This window comes from Ascaphus truei, chromosome 19 (genome assembly GCF_040206685.1).
Source record: "Ascaphus truei isolate aAscTru1 chromosome 19, aAscTru1.hap1, whole genome shotgun sequence".
Classification (NCBI taxonomy): Eukaryota; Metazoa; Chordata; class Amphibia; order Anura; family Ascaphidae; genus Ascaphus; species Ascaphus truei.
This window is the reverse complement of record NC_134501.1, coordinates 24127453-24149124: the sequence shown is the minus strand read 5'-3', so window position 1 is coordinate 24149124 and position 21672 is coordinate 24127453. Positions and strand designations below refer to the sequence as shown.

At 49.6% G+C, this 21672-nt stretch overlaps 1 long non-coding RNA gene across 1 annotated transcript in view; it reads right to left on the bottom strand.

The window, feature by feature from the left end:
- The window catches only part of LOC142470236 (uncharacterized), a 76004-nt gene extending 54572 nt beyond the window's left edge, over positions 1-21432 (bottom strand). Inside the window, exons 1-2 of the long non-coding RNA XR_012789248.1 lie at positions 21107-21432; positions 20589-20806 (exon numbers count right to left, since the gene is read on the bottom strand). This is a non-coding gene — a long non-coding RNA (uncharacterized LOC142470236). The remainder of the gene's footprint in view (positions 1-20588; positions 20807-21106) is intronic.
- Positions 21433-21672: the final 240 nt, after the last annotated feature.

Below are 21672 nucleotides of genomic sequence, written 5' to 3'. Positions count from 1 at the left end.
TCAGCATGACTATATACATGGCAGCGCTCAGTCTCTCATACCTGCTCAGCATGACTATATACATGGCAGCGCTCAGTCTCTCATACCTGCTCAGCATGACAATATACATGGCAGTGCTCAGTCTCTCATACCTGCTCAGTATGACTATATACATGGCAGCGCTCAGTCCCTCATACCTGTTCAGCATGACTATATACATGGCAGCGCTGAGTCTCTCATACCTGCTCAGCATGACTATATACATGGCAGCGCTCAGTCTCTCATACCTGCTCAGCATGACTATATACATGGCAGCGCTCAGTCACTCATACCTGCTCAGCATGACTATATACATGTCAGCGCTCAGTCCCTCATACCTGCTCAGCATGACTATATACATGGCAGCGCTCAGTCACTCATACCTGCTCAGCATGACTATATACATGGCAGCGCTCAGTCACTCATACCTGCTCAGCATGACTATATACATGGCAGCGCTCAGTCCCTCATACCTGCTCAGCATGACTATATACAGCACAGCGCTCAGTCACTCATACCTGTTCAGCATGACTATATACATGGCAGCGCTGAGTCTCTCATACCTGCTCAGCATGACTATATACATGGCAGCGCTCAGTCTCTCATACCTGCTCAGCATGACAATATACATGGCAGCACTCAGTCCCACATACCTGCTCAGCATGACTATATACATGTCAGCGCTCAGTCTCTCATACCTGCTCAGCATGACTATATACATGGCAGCGCTCAGTCTCTCATACCTGCTCAGCATGACTATATACATGGCAGCGCTCAGTCACTCATACCTGCTCAGCATGACTATATACATGTCAGCGCTCAGTCCCTCATACCTGCTCAGCATGACTATATACATGGCAGCGCTCAGTCACTCATACCTGCTCAGCATGACTATATACATGGCAGCGCTCAGTCCCTCATACCTGCTGAGCATGACTATATACATGGCAGCGCTCAGTCACTCATACCTGCTCAGCATGACTATATACATGGCAGCGCTCAGTCTCTCATACCTGCTCAGCATGACTATATACATGGCAGCGCTAAGTCCCTCATACCTGCTCAGCATGACTATATACATGGCAGCGCTCAGTCCCTCATACCTGCTCAGCATGACAATATACATGGCAGCGCTCAGTCCCTCATACCTGCTCAGCATGACTATATACATGGCAGCGCTCAGTCCCTCATACCTGCTCAGCATGACTATATACATGGCAGCGCTCAGTCTCTCATACCTGCTCTGCATGACTATATACATGGCAACGCTCAGTCCCTCATACCTGCTCAGCATGACTATATACATGGCAGCGCTAAGTCCCTCATACCTGCTGAGCATGACTATATACATGGCAGCGCTCAGTCACTCATACCTGCTCAGCATGACTATATACATGGCAGCGCTCAGTCACTCATACCTGCTCAGCATGACTGTATACATGTCAGCGCTCAGTCTCTCATACCTGCTCAGCATGACTATATACATGGCAGCGCTCAGTCTCTCATACCTGCTCAGCATGACTATATACATGGCAGCGCTCAGTCACTCATACCTGCTCAGCATGACTATATACATGGCAGCGCTCAGTCTCTCATACCTGCTCAGCATGACTATATACATGGCAGCGCTCAGTCTCTCATACCTGCTCAGCATGACTATATACATGGCAGCGCTCAGTCTCTCATACCTGCTCAGCATGACAATATACATGGCAGTGCTCAGTCTCTCATACCTGCTCAGTATGACTATATACATGGCAGCGCTCAGTCCCTCATACCTGTTCAGCATGACTATATACATGGCAGCGCTGAGTCTCTCATACCTGCTCAGCATGACTATATACATGGCAGCGCTCAGTCTCTCATACCTGCTCAGCATGACTATATACATGGCAGCGCTCAGTCACTCATACCTGCTCAGCATGACTATATACATGTCAGCGCTCAGTCCCTCATACCTGCTCAGCATGACTATATACATGGCAGCGCTCAGTCACTCATACCTGCTCAGCATGACTATATACATGGCAGCGCTCAGTCACTCATACCTGCTCAGCATGACTATATACATGGCAGCGCTCAGTCCCTCATACCTGCTCAGCATGACTATATACAGCACAGCGCTCAGTCACTCATACCTGTTCAGCATGACTATATACATGGCAACGCTCAGTCTCTCATACCTGCTCAGCATGACTATATACATGGCAACGCTCAGTCCCTCATACCTGCTCAGCATGACTATATACATGGCAGCGCTCAGTCCCTCATACCTGCTCAGCATGACTATATACATGGCAGCGCTCAGTCCCTCATACCTGCTCAGCATGACTATATACATGGCAGCGCTCAGTCCCTCATACCTGCTGAGCATGACTATATACATGGCAGCGCTCAGTCCCTCATACCTGCTCAGCATGACTATATACATGGCAGCGCTCAGTCTCTCATACCTGCTCAGCATGACTATATACATGGCAGCGCTCAGTCTCTCATACCTGCTCAGCATGACTATATACATCGCAGCGCTCAGTCTCTCATACCTGCTCAGCATGACAATATACATGGCAGGGCTCAGTCTCTCATACCTGCTCAGTATGACTATATACATGGCAGCGCTCAGTCCCTCATACCTGTTCAGCATGACTATATACATGGCAGCGCTGAGTCTCTCATACCTGCTCAGCATGACTATATACATGGCAGCGCTCAGTCTCTCATACCTGCTCAGCATGACTATATACAGTACATGGCAGCGCTCAGTCCCTCATACCTGTTCAGCATGACTATATACATGGCAGCGCTGAGTCTCTCATACCTGCTCAGCATGACTATATACATGGCAGCGCTCAGTCCCTCATACCTGCTCAGCATGACTATATACAGCACAGCGCTCAGTCACTCATACCTGTTCAGCATGACTATATACATGGCAACGCTCAGTCTCTCATACCTGCTCAGCATGACTATATACATGGCAACGCTCAGTCCCTCATACCTGCTCAGCATGACTATATACATGGCAGCGCTCAGTCCCTCATACCTGCTGAGCATGACTATATACATGGCAGCGCTCAGTCTCTCATACCTGCTCAGCATGACTATATACATGGCAGCGCTCAGTCTCTCATACCTGCTCAGCATGACTATATACATCGCAGCGCTCAGTCTCTCATACCTGCTCAGCATGACAATATACATGGCAGCGCTCAGTCTCTCATACCTGCTCAGTATGACTATATACATGGCAGCGCTCAGTCCCTCATACCTGTTCAGCATGACTATATACATGGCAGCGCTCAGTCTCTCATACCTGCTCAGCATGACTATATACATGGCAGCGCTCAGTCCCTCATACCTGTTCAGCATGACTATATACATGGCAGCGCTCAGTCCCTCATACCTGCTCAGCATGACTATATACATGGCAGCGCTCAGTCCCTCATACCTGCTCTGCATGACTATATACATGGCAACGCTCAGTCCCTCATACCTGCTCAGCATGACTATACAGCACAGCGCTCAGTCACTCATACCTGCTCAGCATGACTATATACATGGCAGCGCTCAGTCCCTCATACCTGCTCAGCATGACTATATACAGCACAGCGCTCAGTCCCTCATACCTGCTCAGCATGACTATATACATGGCAGCGCTCAGTCACTCATACCTGCTCAGCATGACAATATACATGGCAGCACTCAGTCCCACATACCTGCTCAGCATGACAATATACATGGCATCGCTCAGTCTCTCATACCTGCTCAGCATGACTATATACATGGCAGCGCTCAGTCCCTCATACCTGCTCAGCATGACTATATACATGGCAGCGCTCAGTCACTCATACCTGCTCAGCATGACTATATACATGGCAGCGCTCAGTCTCTCATACCTGCTCAGCATGACTATATACATGGCAGCGCTCAGTCCCTCATACCTGCTCAGCATGACTATATACATGGCAGCGCTCAGTCCCTCATACCTGCTCTGCATGACTATATACATGGCAACGCTCAGTCCCTCATACCTGCTCAGCATGACTATACAGCACAGCGCTCAGTCACTCATACCTGTTCAGCATGACTATATACATGGCAGCGCTCAGTCACTCATACCTGCTCAGCATGACTATATACATGGCAGCGCTCAGTCCCTCATACCTGCTCAGCATGACTATATACATGGCAGCGCTCAGTCACTCATACCTGCTCAGCATGACTATATACAGCACAGCGCTCAGTCCCTCATACCTGCTCAGCATGACTATATACAGCACAGCGCTCAGTCCCTCATACCTGCTCAGCATGACTATATACATGGCAGCGCTCAGTCACTCATACCTGCTCAGCATGACAATATACATGGCAGCACTCAGTCCCTCATACCTGCTCAGCATGACTATATACATGGCAGCGCTCAGTCACTCATACCTGCTCAGCATGACTATATACATGGCAGCGCTCAGTCCCTCATACCTGCTCAGCATGACAATATACATGGCATCGCTCAGTCTCTCATACCTGCTCAGCATGACTATATACATGGCAGCGCTCAGTCTCTCATACCTGCTCAGCATGACTGTATACATGTCAGCGCTCAGTCCCTCATACCTGTTCAGCATGACTATATACATGGCAGCGCTCAGTCCCTCATACCTGCTCAGCATGACTATATACATGGCAGCGCTCAGTCTCTCATACCTGTTCAGCATGACTATATACATGGCAGCGCTCAGTCCCTCAGACCTGCTCAGCATGACTATATACATGGCAGCGCTCAGTCCCTCATACCTGTTCAGCATGACTATATACATGGCAGCGCTCAGTCTCTCATACCTGCTCAGCATGACTATATACATGGCAACGCTCAGTCCCTCATACCTGCTCAGCATGACTATATACATGGCAACGCTCAGTCCCTCATACCTGCTCAGCATGACTATATACATGGCAGCGCTCAGTCCCTCAGACCTGCTCAGCATGACTATATACATGGCAGCGCTCAGTCCCTCAGACCTGCTCAGCATGACTATATACATGGCAACGCTCAGTCCCTCATACCTGCTCAGCATGACTATATACAGCACAGCGCTCAGTCACTCATACCTGCTCAGCATGACTATATACATGGCAGCGCTCAGTCCCTCATACCTGCTCAGCATGACTATATACATGGCAGCGCTCAGTCCCTCATACCTGCTCAGCATGACTATATACATGGCAACGCTCAGTCCCTCATACCTGCTCAGCATGACTATATACAGCACAGCGCTCAGTCACTCATACCTGCTCAGCATGACTATATACATGGCAGCGCTCAGTCCCTCAGACCTGCTCAGCATGACTATATACAGCACAGCGCTCAGTCACTCATACCTGTTCAGCATGACTATATACATGGCAGCGCTCAGTCCCTCATACCTGCTCAGCATGACTATATACATGTCAGCGCTCAGTCCCTCATACCTGTTCAGCATGACTATATACATGGCAACGCTCAGTCTCTCATACCTGCTCAGCATGACTGTATACATGTCAGCGCTCAGTCTCTCATACCTGCTCAGCATGACTGTATACATGTCAGCGCTCAGTCTCTCATACCTGCTCAGCATGACTATATACATGGCAGCGCTCAGTCTCTCATACCTGCTCAGCATGACTGTATACATGTCAGCGCTCAGTCCCTCATACCTGCTCAGCATGACTATATACATGGCAACGCTCAGTCCCTCATACCTGCTGAGCATGACTATATACATGGCAGCGCTCAGTCCCTCATACCTGCTCAGCATGACTATATACATGGCAGCGCTCAGTCTCTCATACCTGCTCAGCATGACTATATACATGTCAGCGCTCAGTCTCTCATACCTGCTCAGCATGACTATATACATGGCAGCGCTCAGTCCCTCATACCTGCTCAGCATGACTATATACATGGCAGCGCTCAGTCCCACATACCTGTTCAGCATGACTATATACAGTACATGGCAACGCTCAGTCCCTCATACCTGCTGAGCATGACTATATACATGGCAGCGCTCAGTCACTCATACCTGCTCAGCATGACTATATACATGGCAACGCTCAGTCACTCATACCTGCTGAGCATGACTATATACAGCACAGCGCTCAGTCACTCATACCTGTTCAGCATGACTATATACATGGCAGCGCTCAGTCCCACATACCTGTTCAGCATGACTATATACATGGCAACGCTCAGTCCCTCATACCTGCTCAGCATGACTATATACAGCACAGCGCTCAGTCACTCATACCTGCTCAGCTTGACTATATACATGGCAACGCTCAGTCTCTCATACCTGCTCAGCATGACTATATACATGGCAACGCTCAGTCCCTCATACCTGCTCAGCATGACTATATACATGGCAGCGCTCAGTCCCTCATACCTGCTGAGCATGACTATATACATGGCAGCGCTCAGTCCCTCATACCTGCTGAGCATGACTATATACATGGCAGCGCTCAGTCCCTCATACCTGCTCAGCATGACTATATACATGGCAGCGCTCAGTCACTCATACCTGCTCAGCATGACTATATACATGGCAGCGCTCAGTCTCTCATACCTGCTCTGCATGACTATATACATGTCAGCGCTCAGTCCCTCATACCTGCTCAGCATGACTATATACATGGCAGCGCTCAGTCCCTCATACCTGCTCAGCATGACAATATACATGGCAGCGCTCAGTCCCTCATACCTGCTCAGCATGACTATATACATGGCAGCGCTCAGTCTCTCATACCTGCTCTGCATGACTATATACATGGCAACGCTCAGTCCCTCATACCTGCTCAGCATGACTATATACATGGCAGCGCTCAGTCCCTCATACCTGCTGAGCATGACTATATACATGGCAGCGCTCAGTCACTCATACCTGCTCAGCATGACTATATACATGGCAGCGCTCAGTCTCTCATACCTGCTCAGCATGACTATATACATGGCAGCGCTCAGTCACTCATACCTGCTCAGCATGACTATATACATGGCAGCGCTCAGTCTCTCATACCTGCTCAGCATGACTATATACATCGCAGCGCTCAGTCTCTCATACCTGCTCAGCATGACAATATACATGGCAGCGCTCAGTCTCTCATACCTGCTCAGTATGACTATATACATGGCAGCGCTCAGTCCCTCATACCTGTTCAGCATGACTATATACATGGCAGCGCTGAGTCTCTCATACCTGCTCAGCATGACTATATACATGGCAGCGCTCAGTCTCTCATACCTGCTCAGCATGACTATATACATGGCAGCGCTCAGTCCCTCATACCTGCTCAGCATGACTATATACATGGCAGCGCTCAGTCCCTCATACCTGCTCAGCATGACTATATACATGGCAGCGCTCAGTCACTCATACCTGCTCAGCATGACTATATACATGGCAGCGCTCAGTCACTCATACCTGCTCAGCATGACTATATACATGGCAGCGCTAAGTCCCTCATACCTGCTCAGCATGACTATATACATGGCAGCGCTCAGTCCCTCATACCTGCTCAGCATGACTATATACATGGCAGCGCTCAGTCACTCATACCTGCTCAGCATGACTATATACAGCACAGCGCTCAGTCCCTCATACCTGCTCAGCATGACTATATACATGGCAGCGCTCAGTCACTCATACCTGCTCAGCATGACTATATACATGGCAGCGCTAAGTCCCTCATACCTGCTCAGCATGACTATATACATGTCAGCGCTCAGTCCCTCATACCTGCTCAGCATGACTATATACATGGCAGCGCTCAGTCACTCATACCTGCTCAGCATGACTATATACATGGCAGCGCTCAGTCCCTCATACCTGCTCAGCATGACTATATACAGCACAGCGCTCAGTCACTCATACCTGTTCAGCATGACTATATACATGGCAACGCTCAGTCTCTCATACCTGCTCAGCATGACTATATACATGGCAACGCTCAGTCCCTCATACCTGCTCAGCATGACTATATACATGGCAGCGCTCAGTCCCTCATACCTGCTGAGCATGACTATATACATGGCAGCGCTCAGTCCCTCATACCTGCTCAGCATGACTATATACATGGCAGCGCTCAGTCTCTCATACCTGCTCAGCATGACTATATACATGGCAGCGCTCAGTCTCTCATACCTGCTCAGCATGACTATATACATGGCAGCGCTCAGTCTCTCATACCTGCTCAGCATGACTATATACATGGCAGCGCTCAGTCCCTCATACCTGCTCAGCATGACTATATACATGGCAGCGCTCAGTCCCTCATACCTGTTCAGCATGACTATATACATGGCAGCGCTCAGTCCCTCATACCTGCTCAGCATGACTATATACATGGCAGCGCTCAGTCCCTCATACCTGCTCTGCATGACTATATACATGGCAACGCTCAGTCCCTCATACCTGCTCAGCATGACTATATACAGCACAGCGCTCAGTCACTCATACCTGTTCAGCATGACTATATACATGGCAGCGCTCAGTCACTCATACCTGCTCAGCATGACTATATACATGGCAGCGCTCAGTCCCTCATACCTGCTCAGCATGACTATATACAGCACAGCGCTCAGTCCCTCATACCTGCTCAGCATGACTATATACATGGCAGCGCTCAGTCACTCATACCTGCTCAGCATGACAATATACATGGCAGCGCTCAGTCCCACATACCTGCTCAGTATGACTATATACATGGCAGCGCTCAGTCCCACATACCTGCTCAGCATGACAATATACATGGCAGCGCTCAGTCCCACATACCTGCTGAGCATGACTATATACATGGCAGCGCTCAGTCCCTCAGACCTGCTCAGCATGACTATATACAGCACAGCGCTCAGTCACTCATACCTGCTCAGCATGACAATATACAGCACAGCGCTCAGTCACTCATACCTGCTCAGCATGACTATATACATGGCAGCGCTCAGTCTCTCATACCTGCTCAGCATGACTGTATACATGTCAGCGCTCAGTCCCTCATACCTGTTCAGCATGACTATATACATGGCAGCGCTCAGTCTCTCATACCTGTTCAGCATGACTATATACATGGCAGCGCTCAGTCCCTCAGACCTGCTCAGCATGACTATATACATGGCAACGCTCAGTCCCTCAGACCTGCTCAGCATGACTATATACATGGCAACGCTCAGTCCCTCATACCTGCTCAGCATGACTATATACAGCACAGCGCTCAGTCACTCATACCTGTTCAGCATGACTATATACATGGCAGCGCTCAGTCCCTCATACCTGTTCAGCATGACTATATACATGGCAGCGCTCAGTCCCTCATACCTGTTCAGCATGACTATATACATGGCAGCGCTCAGTCCCTCATACCTGCTCAGCATGACTATATACATGGCAGCGCTCAGTCTCTCATACCTGTTCAGCATGACTATATACATGGCAACGCTCAGTCCCTCATACCTGCTCAGCATGACTATATACAGCACAGCGCTCAGTCACTCATACCTGTTCAGCATGACTATATACATGGCAACGCTCAGTCCCTCATACCTGCTCAGCATGACTATATACAGCACAGCGCTCAGTCACTCATACCTGCTCAGCATGACTATATACATGGCAGCGCTCAGTCCCTCATACCTGCTCAGCATGACTATATACATGGCAGCGCTCAGTCCCACATACCTGCTCAGCATGACAATATACATGGCAGCGCTCAGTCCCTCAGACCTGCTCAGCATGACTATATACAGCACAGCGCTCAGTCACTCATACCTGTTCAGCATGACTATATACATGGCAGCGCTCAGTCCCTCATACCTGCTCAGCATGACTATATACATGGCAGCGCTCAGTCCCACATACCTGCTCAGCATGACTATATACATGTCAGCGCTCAGTCCCTCATACCTGCTCAGCATGACTATATACATGGCAGCGCTCAGTCCCTCATACCTGTTCAGCATGACTATATACATGGCAACGCTCAGTCTCTCATACCTGCTCAGCATGACTGTATACATGTCAGCGCTCAGTCTCTCATACCTGCTCAGCATGACTGTATACATGTCAGCGCTCAGTCTCTCATACCTGCTCAGCATGACTATATACATGGCAGCGCTCAGTCTCTCATACCTGCTCAGCATGACTGTATACATGTCAGCGCTCAGTCCCTCATACCTGCTCAGCATGACTATATACATGGCAACGCTCAGTCCCTCATACCTGCTGAGCATGACTATATACATGGCAGCGCTCAGTCCCTCATACCTGCTCAGCATGACTATATACATGGCAGCGCTCAGTCTCTCATACCTGCTCAGCATGACTATATACATGTCAGCGCTCAGTCTCTCATACCTGCTCAGCATGACTATATACATGGCAACGCTCAGTCCCTCATACCTGCTGAGCATGACTATATACATGGCAGCGCTCAGTCCCTCATACCTGCTCAGCATGACTATATACATGGCAGCGCTCAGTCCCTCATACCTGCTCAGCATGACTATATACAGCACAGCGCTCAGTCCCTCATACCTGCTCAGCATGACTATATACATGGCAGCGCTCAGTCCCTCATACCTGCTGAGCATGACTATATACATGGCAGCGCTCAGTCCCTCATACCTGCTCAGCATGACTATATACATGTCAGCGCTCAGTCCCTCATACCTGCTCAGCATGACTATATACATGGCAACGCTCAGTCCCTCATACCTGCTGAGCATGACTATATACATGGCAGCGCTCAGTCCCTCATACCTGCTCAGCATGACTATATACATGGCAACGCTCAGTCACTCATACCTGCTGAGCATGACTATATACAGCACAGCGCTCAGTCCCACATACCTGTTCAGCATGACTATATACATGGCAACGCTCAGTCCCTCATACCTGCTCAGCATGACTATATACATGGCAGCGCTCAGTCACTCATACCTGTTCAGCATGACTATATACATGGCAGCGCTCAGTCCCACATACCTGCTCAGCATGACTATATACAGCACAGCGCTCAGTCACTCATACCTGCTCAGCATGACTATATACATGGCAGCGCTCAGTCCCTCATACCTGCTCAGCATGACTATATACATGGCAGCGCTCAGTCCCACATACCTGCTCAGCATGACAATATACATGGCAGCGCTCAGTCCCTCATACCTGCTCAGCATGACTATATACATGGCAGCGCTCAGTCCCTCAGACCTGCTCAGCATGACTATATACAGCACAGCGCTCAGTCACTCATACCTGTTCAGCATGACTATATACATGGCAACGCTCAGTCTCTCATACCTGCTCAGCATGACTGTATACATGTCAGCGCTCAGTCTCTCATACCTGCTCAGCATGACTGTATACATGGCAGCGCTCAGTCCCTCATACCTGCTCAGCATGACTATATACATGGCAGCGCTCAGTCTCTCATACCTGCTCAGCATGACTATATACATGTCAGCGCTCAGTCTCTCATACCTGCTCAGCATGACTATATACATGGCAACGCTCAGTCCCTCATACCTGCTGAGCATGACTATATACATGGCAGCGCTCAGTCCCTCATACCTGCTCAGCATGACTATATACATGGCAGCGCTCAGTCCCTCATACCTGCTCAGCATGACTATATACAGCACAGCGCTCAGTCCCTCATACCTGCTCAGCATGACTATATACATGGCAACGCTCAGTCCCTCATACCTGCTGAGCATGACTATATACATGGCAGCGCTCAGTCCCTCATACCTGCTGAGCATGACTATATACATGGCAGCGCTCAGTCCCTCATACCTGCTCAGCATGACTATATACATGTCAGCGCTCAGTCCCTCATACCTGCTCAGCATGACTATATACATGGCAACGCTCAGTCCCTCATACCTGCTGAGCATGACTATATACATGGCAGCGCTCAGTCCCTCATACCTGCTCAGCATGACTATATACATGGCAACGCTCAGTCACTCATACCTGCTGAGCATGACTATATACAGCACAGCGCTCAGTCCCACATACCTGTTCAGCATGACTATATACATGGCAACGCTCAGTCCCTCATACCTGCTCAGCATGACTATATACATGGCAGCGCTCAGTCACTCATACCTGTTCAGCATGACTATATACATGGCAACGCTCAGTCACTCATACCTGCTCAGCATGACTATATACAGCACAGCGCTCAGTCACTCATACCTGCTCAGCATGACTATATACATGGCAGCGCTCAGTCCCTCATACCTGCTCAGCATGACTATATACATGGCAGCGCTCAGTCCCACATACCTGCTCAGCATGACAATATACATGGCAGCGCTCAGTCCCTCAGACCTGCTCAGCATGACTATATACAGCACAGCGCTCAGTCACTCATACCTGTTCAGCATGACTATATACATGGCAGCGCTCAGTCTCTCATACCTGCTCAGCATGACTGTATACATGTCAGCGCTCAGTCCCTCATACCTGTTCAGCATGACTATATACATGGCAACGCTCAGTCTCTCATACCTGCTCAGCATGACTGTATACATGTCAGCGCTCAGTCTCTCATACCTGCTCAGCATGACTGTATACATGTCAGCGCTCAGTCTCTCATACCTGCTCAGCATGACTATATACATGGCAGCGCTCAGTCCCTCATACCTGCTCAGCATGACTATATACATGGCAGCGCTCAGTCTCTCATACCTGCTCAGCATGACTATATACATGGCAGCGCTCAGTCCCACATACCTGCTCAGCATGACTATATACATGGCAGCGCTCAGTCTCTCATACCTGCTGAGCATGACTATATACATGGCAGCACTCAGTCTCTCATACATGCTCAGCATGACTATATACATGGTAGCGCTCAGTCTCTCATACCTGCTCAGCATGACTGTATACATGTCAGCGCTCAGTCCCTCATACCTGTTCAGCATGACTATATACATGGCAGCGCTCAGTCCCACATACCTGCTCAGCATGACTATATACATGGCAGCGCTCAGTCCCTCATACCTGCTCAGCATGACTATATACATGGCAGCGCTCAGTCCCTCATACCTGCTCTGCATGACTATATACATGGCAGCGCTCAGTCTCTCATACCTGCTCAGCATGACTATATACAGCACAGCGCTCAGTCACTCATACCTGCTCAGCATGACTATATACATGGCAGCGCTCAGTCCCTCATACCTGCTCAGCATGACTATATACATGGCAGCGCTCAGTCCCTCATACCTGCTCAGCATGACTATATACATGGCAGCGCTCAGTCTCTCATACCTGCTCAGCATGACTATATACATGGCAGCGCTCAGTCCCTCATACCTGCTCAGCATGACTATATACAGCACAGCGCTCAGTCACTCATACCTGTTCAGCATGACTATATACATGGCAGCGCTCAGTCTCTCATACCTGCTCAGCATGACTATATATATGTCAGCGCTCAGTCACTCATACCTGCTCAGCATGACTATATACATGGCAGCGCTCAGTCACTCATACCTGCTCAGCATGACTATATACATGGCAGCGCTCAGTCTCTCATACATGCTCAGCATGACTATATACATGGCAGCGCTCAGTCACTCATACCTGCTCAGCATGACTATATACATGGCAGCGCTCAGTCTCTCATACATGCTCAGCATGACTATATACATGGCAGCGCTCAGTCCCACATACCTGCTCAGCATGACTATATACAGCACAGCGCTCAGTCACTCATACCTGTTCAGCATGACTATATACATGGCAGCGCTCAGTCTCTCATACCTGCTCAGCATGACTATATACAGTACATGTCAGCGCTCAGTCCCTCATACCTGTTCAGCATGACTATATACATGGCAGCGCTCAGTCCCTCATACCTGCTCAGCATGACTGTATACATGTCAGCGCTCAGTCCCTCATACCTGTTCAGCATGACTATATACATGGCAGCGCTCAGTCCCTCATACCTGCTCAGCATGACTATATACATGTCAGCGCTCAGTCCCTCATACCTGCTCAGCATGACTATATACATGGCAGCGCTCAGTCCCTCATACCTGCTCAGCATGACTATATACAGCACAGCGCTCAGTCACTCATACCTGTTCAGCATGACTATATACATGGCAGTGCTCAGTCTCTCATACCTGCTCTGCATGACTATATACATGGCAGCGCTCAGTCACTCATACCTGTTCAGCATGACTATATACATGGCAGCGCTCAGTCCCTCATACCTGCTCTGCATGACTATATACATGGCAGCGCTCAGTCCCTCATACCTGCTCAGCATGACTATATACAGCACAGCGCTCAGTCACTCATACCTGCTCAGCATGACTATATACATGGCAACGCTCAGTCCCTCATACCTGCTCAGCATGACTATATACATGGCAGCGCTCAGTCACTCATACCTGCTCAGTATGACTATATACATGGCAGCGCTCAGTCCCTCATACCTGCTCAGCATGACTATATACATGGCAGCGCTCAGTCTCTCATACCTGCTCAGCATGACTATATACATCACGCCTGCGCGGCCGGAAAACGCTGTGAAAAATAAATTCGGGACTGGGACAAAGTCCAAAAAAACGGGATGTCTGGTCCCTCGCACTCGGGACCTTACGGTTGGGCCGATCCAAACATGCTCCACAGTTACTAACACGGAGAACGCCTTACTAAAAGCATGCTTCGTCCTGTTCACTAGCGAGAACAATCTTACTGCTGGCGCTTACCTAAAGGGGCACGTTCCTTAGCTGAAAACAACAAAGGGTGACCTGACACATCTGCACTGAGCCACTGATTGTGCCACTTGTGCGGAAGCAGGGATATCCTGAAAACCTGACTTGTTGGTGGCTCTTGAGGGCTGGTGTTTGCCACCCCTGCCCTAGATTGTAAGCTCTTTGGGACAAGGACCTCCTTCCTTCCTATTGACCCAGTTTGTCTTAACACTCTTTTGTCATACAATGTTATTGTACTGCGCTGTGGAGTATGTTAGCGCCAGACACACACAAAATAGTAATAACAATGACCCCCCCAGCTCAGGTTGTCAAATTTGATTGATTTTACCAACATGTCTTGCCTTTAAATTCTTCATGGGCAAGCTACCCAGCTACCTGAACAAGCTCCTCACCCCTACCACATACAGCACTTATCACCTGAGATCAGACTCCAAAAGACTGTTCATGGTCCCAAGGCTCAACAAAGTATCCGGACGTTCCTCCTTCTCCTACCGTGCACCCCAAAACTGGAACAACCTACCAGAGACTCTCATATCCACCACCAGTTTAAGTTCTTTCAAATCTAAGGCTGTCTCACACTTTAACCTGGTCTGTAACTGTTTCATACGCTCATAATATATATTTTCTTTAACTATGCACGCAATGTCTTGTATATAATGTATACCCCGTTCATTTATGTAACTGTATTTGTAACCATGTACTATTTGTTTTACTCTGTGCCCAGGACATACGTGAAAACGAGAGGTAACTCTCAGTGTATTACTTCCTGGTAACACATTTTATAAATAAATAAATCCCGTTATGAGAAGTGTTTGCCACGAGCCGGCGCATGGAGATATTCATTTGCACGCATTTTCGTTATACCAAAAATCCCACGAAGATATTACCGTGCTGAACGTATTGCGAGAAAGCAAACACAGTATTTTTCCGTGGCGTCTGCGTTTCCGGTACAAGCCTCTCCGGAGCTAAAATGCAGCACCGTTCCAACATTCCCCCCCCCCACACCTCCCCACCCCCCCACACCTCCCCCCCCACACCTCCCCCCCGCACCCCCCACACACCTCCCCACCCCCCCCCCACACCTCCCCACCCCCCCACATCCCCCCCCACCCCCACACACCCCCACATCCCCCCCCACCCCCACACCCCCCCACACCTCCCCCCCCCATACCTCCCCACCCCCCCACACACATCCCCACCTCTCCACCCCCCCCATCTCCCCCCCCACACCTCCGCACCCCCCCACCCCCACACCTCCCAACCCCCCCCCACACCTCCTCCCCCCCACCACACCTCCTCCCCCCACCACACCTCCTCCCCCCCACCACACCTCCTCCCCCCCACACCTCTCCACCCCCATCACACAACAAAGCAAATGATCATCGAAGTCCCGTGAAGCTGTTAATATAATAATCCCTCCCCGCCAATTATTTGCATACTGCGTTCTGACGCGGCTCCCTACACACCGTCATTACAAATGGATTGCCCCCCCCCCCCAAAAAAGAGCTAACAGTCACAATTAAATCCGCATCTCCGCTTCACAGACCAGAGAGAAAATTAACTTCCCACCAACCTCTTTTTTTTTTTTTTCTTCTTCTCCGTGAACGTGAAATAATGATTTTCTGCCCGTCTAATTACAAAGCCCAACATCTGATCAAGGCAGCTTCGAGTGGGGATTATCAAATGCACAAGTATTAGGACCTCATTACCAGCTTGAGTGCAAAATTATTACATCTTGTAATTGGCTGGCGAGATTTATATACAGATCGGCGCCGTTTCTGTAAGATTGTAATTACAAGCTTGGTTGGTTAGCTACTTATCACTCAGTGCAGAAGAGAGGAAAATAATCAACAACACACAAAAAAAAAAACCCATTTCATTACCCCATAACCCTATCAAGGGGAGTACCGCTGCAACATCCATGTCTGCATTAGGCAGGACACCTAAATTCAGAGACGAAACAATTTATTACGCGCTGCGCAAATGGGAATCCTTTTCGCTTAACCCGCGGTGAACTATTACCGTACACGGCATAAGCTCACCAGTCATTTTCCAGACAACTAGGCTCAGCGCAGTAATTATGTGGGGGTAACGGAGGGAAATAAAGATGTTACTTTTGCCGACGTCATGGTTATTAGATACACAATTGCGTGTATGAATTGCACGTTCACGCAGGGCGAGCTTGGCGGGCAGTCGGAGCTGGGATTGCTTTGCGTGCAGACGTGCCGGCTGTGAGTGATACGGTAACCGTCTAGCACAGGGGGGTTCTCAACGCCGGTCCTCGAGACCCCACCAACGTGTCGGGTTTGAAGGAAATCCCTGCTTCAGCACAGGTGGCTCAGTCAAAGACTGAGACACTGGTTGGGCCAACTGTGCTGAAGCAGGGACTGATTGAGCCACCTGTGCTGAAGCGGGGACTGATTGAGAACCCCTGGTATACAGGATACCTGAGGCACGGCACTGATTGGCTGTGTATCCTTTTGCAATTGACCCCTTTAATTACCAGAATTACCAGTATGCGATGACAGGGGAAATATATTTGGATTGATGTATGACGTATATATTTGGATTGATGTATGACGTATATATTTGGATTGATGTATGACGTATATATTTGGATTGATGTATGACGTATATATTTGGATTGATGTATGACGTATATATTTGGATTGATGTATGACGTATATATTTGGATTGATGTATAGATTGTTGTCAGCTACGTGGAGTTACACTTACATTGTTTACAATAGTTTTCAATGACTGGATTGTAATATATATACAGTGTATATATATATGCACACACACACACACACAGTGTACAATACTGTATGTACAGTGTGTAACTACATATATAAATGTTACCCCTCCTTGCCCGACCCAAAGCAGTGTTACGTGAAGGTGAAGTTTGGGTGTGTACCTTTCTCAGGGCGTGGGCGTGGGCGTCCGCGCAGATTGGTGGGTGTAACCGGTAGTTGTAATAAAGGGCGCCGGGAATGTTATTTAGACAAACGAGTTTTCTTTAGTTATTGGAGTCACACATCCTTCTCCGTGGGAGATCAGGCAGTGTCCCGGGGAGGCCCACGGCTTGTGACATCGTTCTCCGTGGGAGATCAGGCAGTGTCCCGGGGAGGCCCACGGCTTGTGACATCCTTCTCCGTGGGAGATCAGGCAGTGTCCCGGGGAGGCCCACGGCTTGTGACATCCTTCTCCGTGGGAGATCAGGCAGTGTCCCGGGGAGGTCCACGGCTTGTGACCTCCTTCTCCGTGGGAGATCAGGCAGTGTCCTGGGGAGGCCCACGGGTTGTGACATCCTTCTCCGTGGGAGATCAGGCAGCACCCCAGGGAGGTCCACGGCTTGTGACATCCTTCTCCGTGGGAGATCCGGCAGTGTCCCGGGGAGGCCCACGGCTTGTGACATCCTTCTCCGTGGGAGATCCGGCAGTGTCCTGGGGAGGCCCACGGCTTGTGACCTCCTTCTCCGTGGGAGATCAGGCAGTGTCCCGGGGAGGCCCACGGCTTGTGACATCCTCCTCCGCGGGAGATCAGGCAGTGTCCCGGGGAGGCCCACGGCTTGTGACGTCCTTCTCCGTGGGAGATCAGGCAGTGTCCCGGGGAGGCCCACGGCTTGTGACGTCCTTCTCCGTGGGAGATCAGGCAGTGTCCCGGGGAGGCCCACGGGTTGTGACGTCCTTCTCCGTGGGAGATCAGGCAGTGTCCCGGGGAGGCCCACGGGTTGTGACTTCCTTCTCCGTGGGAGATCAGGCAGTGTCCCGGGGAGGCCCACGGGTTGTGACATCCTTCTCCGTGGGAGATCAGGCAGTGTCCCGGGGAGGCCCACGGCTTGTGACATCCTTCTCCGTGGGAGATCAGACAGTGTCCCGGGGAGGCCCACGGCTTGTGACATCCTTCTCCGTGGGAGATCAGGCAGTGTCCCGGGGAGGCCCACGGTTTGTGACATCCTTCTCCGTGGGAGATCAGGCAGTATCCCGGGGAGGCCCACGGTTTGTGACATCCTTCTCCGTGGGAGATCAGGCAGTGTCCCGGGGAGGCCCACGGTTTGTGACATCCTTCTCCGTGGGAGATCAGGCAGTATCCCGGGGAGGCCCACGGTTTGTGACATCCTTCTCCGTGGGAGATCAGGCAGTGTCCCGGGGAGGCCCACGGCTTGTGACATCCTTCTCCGTGGGAGATCAGGCAGCACCCCAGGGAGGTCCACGGCTTGTGACCTCCTTAAACCCCGGGAGCTCCGGCAGCACCCCAGGGAGGTCCACGGCTTGTGACCTCCTTCATCCCCGGGAGCTCCGGCAGCACCCCAGGGAGGTTCACGGCTCGTGACCTCCTTCATCCGTGATAGCTAAGGCAGTGTCCCAGGGAGGCCCAATGGAACTAGCCTTACTGTGATAATACAGAAGGGGTATCCCGAACAGAAGAAAGAGGGGGGGTCCCGGGTCTCAGAACAGTCAATCAACTAAGAGATTTACCTCCCTAGAGATTTAGTAGAGATTTGAGAACCTGTCAAAATCCGCACGCAGAAATCCGAAGGCGGATGGCGCACTTAAAAACTGGGTGAATTTCAGCTCCCGCGCCCTGCGGTTTAATAGGAAGCCGTGATGTCATCCGTTGGGGCTTCCTATTGGCCCAAGTGACACAGTAGGTTTAAATTGCAGGAGATACCGGCACCCCGCACAGAGGTGCAGGGGATCCCTCGAGCTGAAATTAATGGGGTTCATCTCCGGAGACCCGCAGCTTCAATCCTATGTATAAAAATAAATAAAAACAGCCCGCCTGGATTGCTCCTTTAAATGACGCAATCCTAAAAGATTTAGCAAAAGACTAATCTTGACAAACCTAAGGTGTACTGGTGTCTGGCCCAACAGAATCAGAACCCACAACCGCTGCTATTCTGTGCGGCAGCTCTAGCAGTGTGTGCTAAACTAGTTGCTGGGTAGCACCACTGTCAAAGGCTACTTTTCAGATCTACTGTACACACCTGCTGCTAATCCAGCTAATAGCATGTCTCCCAGGTATATTGGGTATGCTGTTACCTGTCTGGCAGGTATCTCTCTCCCTCCTCTCCATCGCTCTCCCTCTCCTCTCTCTCTCTCTCTCTCTTGCTTTCGTCTCTCTCTATCCTCTCTCCCTCCATTCTTGTGCCATTCTTATAGCTTTTGGCCCTGTTTTGCAGCCGGGAGAGTTTAGCGAGGCCCCTCCAATCTGCAGGGTTATGATCTCTCACAATGTAACATTTATTGGCGCTTCTAGAACATCAAATAATGGCTTGTGACATTTTTGACATTAAAGCAGTAATCTCCCAGAATCGTATGCAGGTTTAACTCATATAATGTTAGTATCTTGTCCCCAGAACATGTCCTGCTCATGATGCAATCTCTCCTGAACAGAGCATCGAATTTGACAAATAAAGTGGGAGAAATGTCAAGATGAGGTCTACTAAAGTAAGTCAAAATAAACTGCACAGATAACGTCTGCTTTAAAGGGGATTCACATTGTGTACAAGGTACTTCGTCCTCCTGGACTTTCTGTTAAATCTATTTGGAGAAAACAACATCAGAGAAATCATTTTAGACATAACCGCTGTCTTAAAATATAATTAACGCCTCCCCCGCCTCATTACATTGGGGGGGAAAAAAGCAGAAACTGAGCAAAACCCAGAGACGGGAGCGGAAAATATGAGCGAGCGACACAAAGATGGGATTCAAAGATGTGTCAGATCGGCAACAAAATTACACTACCCACCCGGGTCTGCTAGTACCAGAACCGCTGTGCCGACAGGGCGACGAACCCAACATACCTACAAAGTTCCGACAGTTTGAAGAGGAAAACATGATTTTCTGTGGGTTACATTTAAGATGGTTGCCTCGTGAGTTCTATATTTGCAGAACAGTGCTGCATTATGAGATATCGAAACGTTCCTCAAATTGATGAGGATAATATACGATTCTCCGTGCAGCGTCCTCGTTGGGCAATCGCTGTCGAACTTGTCCCCAAACAGTCCTCGGGGGTGGAGGTCTTAGGGGAAAAGGTCGGAGAAGAGGAGGTTAAACAGATAGAAATGATTTTAATAAAGGGATCAATGTATGTATATCTTTATTTATATAGCGCCATCCAGCTACGTAGCGCTTTGCAATACACGTGGCATAATATAACAAACAATAGGAAAGGGAAGGCCTACCCTGAAGAGCTCACACTCTAAGTGGCAAGTAGGAAGAACGTACAGAGGCCGTAGGAGGGTGTTATAGTAAGTGCGCTGCAAAGAGGCAAAGGTGGATGTATTGTATCAGCCAGCGGAGATCCGTATGCATGACTTACATGGAAAAAGAATTCAAGCTGTTTTCAGGATTTTGCGGTTGGTTTTACGCATCGCTGTCCTTTGGCGATATACTGCAAGGGGCTACGGAAACCGGGCCCCCCGTAATAGCAAGAGACGGTGCCCGAAACCCAAGCCGGTCCGCCGATATGTCCTCGTGATAGCGTGGTCCCGCGGGTAGCGCGATGAAACTGCGAATCGCGTTCCGTTACTCTTGGATATTTTGCATTGTTCTGAGATTATCTTTGCTGTAGAGACATCACGCAGGGTATTACTGCATTCAAATGACAAACCATAGGAGCAGTGAGGAGTTATAGGGAGGAGTTAAAAGAGCAGTTAGGGGAGGAGTTATAATGAGTGATTATAGGAGCAGTTAGAGGAAGAGTTATAGGGAGCAGTTAGGGGAGGAGTTAGGAAAGGAGTTATAATGAGCGATTATAGGAGCAGTTAGGGGAGGAGTTATAGGAGCAGTTAGGGGAGGAGTTATAGGGAGCAGTTATAGGAGCAGTTAGGGGAAGAGTTATAGGGAGGAGTTATAGGAGAAGTTGGGTAGGAGTTATAGGGTGCG